Source organism: Aethalodelphis obliquidens, unplaced genomic scaffold (genome assembly GCF_003676395.1).
Source record: "Aethalodelphis obliquidens isolate GAN/ISIS:26980383/991018 unplaced genomic scaffold, ASM367639v1 scaffold26, whole genome shotgun sequence".
NCBI classification, from domain to species: Eukaryota; Metazoa; Chordata; class Mammalia; order Artiodactyla; family Delphinidae; genus Aethalodelphis; species Aethalodelphis obliquidens.
The window spans coordinates 6,946,433-6,951,587 of NW_020837970.1; the positions used below are offsets into that span (position 1 = coordinate 6,946,433).

General features: G+C 40.6%; 1 protein-coding gene across 2 annotated transcripts in view; it reads right to left on the reverse strand.

Moving 5' to 3' along the window:
* The window catches only part of GTF2A2 (general transcription factor IIA subunit 2), a 30,187-nt gene extending 25,944 nt beyond the window's left edge, over positions 1-4,243 (reverse strand). The window contains exon 1 of one of the 2 annotated variants that reach the window (XM_027123183.1): positions 4,118-4,243. The gene's annotated coding sequence lies outside the window, so the exon portion shown is untranslated. Of the gene's footprint in view, positions 1-4,110 lie in introns of both variants that reach the window. The other variant, XM_027123184.1, reaches the window with a different exon arrangement.
* Between the last annotated feature and the right edge of the window lie 912 nt (positions 4,244-5,155).

The following is a 5,155-nucleotide window of genomic DNA, read 5'->3' on the forward strand; positions in this document are numbered from 1 at the left end:
TTCCACTAAGATCAGGAAGAAGACAAGGTTGCCCACTCTCACCACTCTTATTCAACATAGTTTTGGAAGTTTTCCCCACAGCAATCAGAGAAAAAAAGGAAATAAAAGGATTCCAAATCGGAAAAGAAGAAGTAAAATTGTCACTGTTTGCAGATGACATGATACTATACATAGAGAATCCTAAAGATGCTACCAGAAAACTACTAGAGCTAATCAATGAATTTGATAAAGTAGCAGGATACAAAATTAATGCATAGAAATCTCTGGCATTCCTATACACTAATGATGAAAAATCTGAACGTGAAATCAATAAAACACTCCCTTTTATCACTGCAACAAAAAGAATAAAACATCTAGGAATAAACATACCTAAGGAGACAAAAGACCTGTATGCAGAAAATTATAAGACACTGATGAAAGAAATTAAAGATGATACAAATAGATGGAGATATATACCATGTGCTTGGATTGGAAGAATCAACATTGTGAAAATGACTCTACTACCCAGAGCAATCTACTGATTCAATGCAATCCCTATCAAACTACCACTGACATTTTTCACAGAACTAGAACAAAAAATTTCACAATTTGTATGGAAACACAAAAGACCACAAATAGCCAAAGCAATCTTGAGAACGAAAAACGGAGCTGGAGGAATCAGGCTCCCTGACTTCAGACTATACTACAAAGCTACAGTAATCAAGACAGTATGGTACTGGCACAAAAACAGAAAGATCAATGGAACAGGATAGAAAGCCCAGAGATAAACCCACGCACACATGGTCACCTTATCTTTGATAAAGGAGGCAGGAATGTACAGTGGAGAAAGGACAGCCTCTTCAATACGTGGTGCTGGGAAAACTGGACAAGTACATGTACAAGTTTGAGATTAGATCACTCCCTAACACCATACACAAAATAAGCTCAAAATGGATTAAAGACCTAAATGTAAGGCCAGACACTATCAAACTCTTAGAGAAAAACATAGGTAGAACACTCTATGACATAAATCACGGCAAGATCCTTTTTGACCCACCTCCTAGAGAAATGGAAATAAAAACAAAAATAAACAAATTGGACCTAATGCAACTTCAAAGCTTTTGCACAGCGAAGGAAACCATAAACAAAACCAAAAGACAACCCTCAGAATGGAAGAAAATATTTGCAAATGAAGCAACTGACAAAGGATTAATCTCCAAAATTTACAAGTAGCTCATGCAGCTCAATAACAGAAAAACAAACAACTAAATCCAAAAACAGGCAGAAGACCTAAATAGACATTTCTCCAAAGAAGATATACAGACTGCCAACAAACACAAGAAAGAATGTTCAGCATCATTAATCATTAGAGAAATGCAAATCAAAACTACAATGAGATATTATCTCACACCGGGCAGAATGGCCATCATCAAAAAATCTACACCACAAAAAAAAAAAAAAAAAAAAAAAAAACTACAAACAGGGCTTCCCTGGTGGCGCAGTGGCTGAGAGTCCGCCTGCCGATGCGGGGGACACGGGTTCGTGCCCCGGTCCGGGAAGATCCCACATGCCGTGGAGCGGCTGGGCCCATGAGCCATGGCCACTGGGCCTGCGTGTCCGGAGCCTGTGCTCTGCAACGGGAGAGGCCACAACAGTGAGAGGCTCGCGTACCGCAAAAAAAAAAAAAAAAAATCTAGAAACAATAAATGCTGGAGAGGGTGTGGAGAAAAGGGAACACTCTTGCACTGCTGGTGGGAATGTGAATTGGTACAGCCACTATGGAGAACAGTATGGAGGTTCCTTAAAAAACTAAAAATAGAACTACCATACAACCCAGCAATCCCACTACTAGGCATATACCCTGAGAAAACCATAATTCAAAAAGAGTCATGTACCAAAATGTTCACTGCAGCTGTATTTACAATAGCCCGGAGATGGAAACAGCCTAAGTGTCCATCATCGGATGAATGGATAAAGAAGATGTGGCACATATATACAATGGAATATTACTCAGCCATAAAAAGAAACGAAATTGAGCTATTTGTAATGAGGTGGATGGACCTAGAGTGTGTCATAGAGAGTGAAGTAAGTCAGAAAGAGAAAGACAAATACCGTATGCTAACACGTGTGTATGGAATTTAAGAAAAAAAAAGGTCATGAAGAACCTAGGGGTAAGACAGGAATAAAGACACAGACCTACCAGAGAATGGACTTGAGGATATGGGGAGGGGGAAGGGTAAGCTTGGACAAAGTGAGAGAGTGGCATGGACATATATACACTACCAAACGTAAAACAGATAGCTAGTGGGAAGCAGCCGCATAGCACAGGGAGATCAGCTAGGTGCTTTGTGACCGCCTGGAGGGGTGGGATAGGGAGGGTGGGAGACGCAAGAGGGAAGAGACGTGGGAACATATGTATATGTATAACTGATTCACTTTGTTATAAAGCAGAAACTAACACACCATTGTAAAGTATGGATGGACCCAGAGATTGTCATACTGAGTGAAGCAAGTCAGACAACGACAAACATCATATGGTATCACTTATATGTGGAATCTCCAAAAATGGTACAAATGAACTTATTTACAAAACAGAAACAGTCACAGATGTAGAAAACAAATTTATGGTTACCAGGGGGAAAAGCGGGAGGATAAATTGGGACATTGGGATTGACATATACATATTACTATATATAAAACAGATAACTAATAAGGACCTACTGTAAAGTACAGGGAACTCTACTCAATACTCTGTAATGACCTATATGGGAAAAGAATCTTAAAAAAAAAAGAAGTGGATATATGTATAACTGATTCACTTTGCTGTACACCTAAAACTAACATAACATTGTAAATCAACTATATCCCCCCCCCAAAAAAACCCCCAAGAAGATACATGCACTTTTCTTTCACTGCAGCATTATTTACAATAGCCAAGATACACAAACAATCAAAGTGTCCATCCAGGGATGAATGGATAAAAACAATGCGGTATATAGAATGGAATATTATTCAGACATTTAGAAAAATGAAATCCTGCCATTTGGGACAATGTGAATGGGCTTTGAGGTCATTACACCAAGTGAAGTCAGTCAGAGAAAAACACACCACATGATCTCACTTACATGTGGAAACTAAAAAAAGAGAAGAAAATTAAGCTCATAGATAGAAAATTGAGGGTTGGGGAAAAGGATGGGTGAAACTACAAACTTGCAATTATAAAATAAGTAAGTCATGGGGATATAATGTACAGGATGGTGACCAGAGTTACTAATACTGCATTGCATATTTGAAAGTTGCTAAGAGAGTAGATCTTAAAAGTCCTCATCACATGAAAAAAAAATTTTTTGCAACTATGTTTGGTGACGGATGTTAACTAGACTTATTGTGGTGATCTTTTCACAATGTATACAAACATTGAATCATTATGCTGTACACCTGAAAGTAATGTAGTTAAGTTATATGTCAATTATACCTCAATAAAAAATAATTTTAGAAATAGCTATGTTATTTAAATGTTTGTTTAAATTACTTGCTTTAATTAATCTCAGATTTCTAAAAATTCCTTGTGAAATGTTTAATTCTTTCAGATGTGGTATGAGCCACGTAAATTTAGTACTACTCCATTTTGCAGTTTAGAAAATTAAAGTAGAAGGCTCCACATTCGGAAGTAACCTCACAGTCCTAGTCTTTCTTGAGCAAACCATCCAATTTAAATTCATTCCGGTACGAGTTCACATGAGGTTGGAAAGCGGACTTCAAGCACCGAAGACACAAAAGAATGAGACCTTAAAAAAACGGCCCCCCCCCCCCCCGCAAGCCCGCCCCGATACTGTGGGGAAAAATCATCATGTAAGCTTTAAGACTTTCACCTGGCTAAAAATACGGTGCTGGGCTGAGGACCCCTGCCCCCCAACCCCCCACCCTCCGGACTGTTCACATGGCGCCCCGAGTACAACAAGCCTCCCGGCCGCCTCCTTTTCCTTCCCTTCCCACCCCGGGAAGCGCCGCGAGGCCATCCCGGCAGCGAAGTCGGTAACGGGCCGAACCCAGGCCGAAAAGGCCCTCGCAGAAGACCCAACGGACGCAATGCCTGCTCTGAATGGTGGCAGGGAGCGCGGGCAGGCTCACCAAGTACCTGTGGAAAAGGCGCTTCCCGCGTCGGAGGCAACAGAAGTGGTTCGGCCAGGAACCCAGCAAGAGATACCTACTTCGCCAGAGTACCTCTCGTTCCGCCGCACATAAAGCGGCGCTGGGTCGGCGTCCCGGAAGCACTCGCAGAAGCTGGAAATGACGTAGGCCCGTGAGCCCCGCCCATTCCTGCTCCCGCCAGCCACTCAAGTCTTGCGAGAGGGGAGGGATGTGGAGAGAGGAGCGTGGGGCCGCAGCTTTGAAGCCTCAGACCGCTGAACAGGTGTAGCTCCCAAGTAATTCACCAGGTTCAGTAAATCGTTAATGAGAGAATTACAATTTTACAGACTCTTCTCCACTGTTAGACGCACAATTAGAAAACGTAAGGCAGTCACATTTTATGCCGCTAGTGTGTTCAGCGTAATACTGTTGAAGACCCAGTAATACAGAATTGAAGCCAAATTCTGAAAAGTTTATAGCCAAGTATTTAACGAAACAGTGCGGCAATTCATTTAACTCTGCAAGCGTTTAGTTTGTGAATCACAGAATTTCAATTCGGGAGAATCTGTATTTAAAATTTATGCTTAATGCAAGACAAATACTTCAGTTTGTATTTGCGTTTACGTAATCCCAAACGGTATTCTAACTGGATTAAAGGCAGCAGTAATGTGCGCAGCTGTTTGACGTTAAGCAGTTGAACAGTGATTAAGGAGTAAATGCAAAACAACTGCAACCAACTTGAACCTCTGCGCAGGTCCATAGAGTAAACAGGTTATTTTTTATGCCATGTTTTCAGCCACTTATTGAACTGATTTCATTGGTGGATTCCCCATAACTAAAATAATTCTAAACTATGAAATACAAAGTGTGCTTATAGTTAAGATAATGTTTAAAATTGAAGCAGGATGAACTCTTCACCCCCTTGAATAGGAAGCAGCACCCAAACTACACAAACAAAAGGTTTAAAACTATTTGAAAAGCTTACAAGATAAACTTTGTAAAAATTCAGTAGTGAAATGGGAGACAGAAAAATGTGACAAATGAG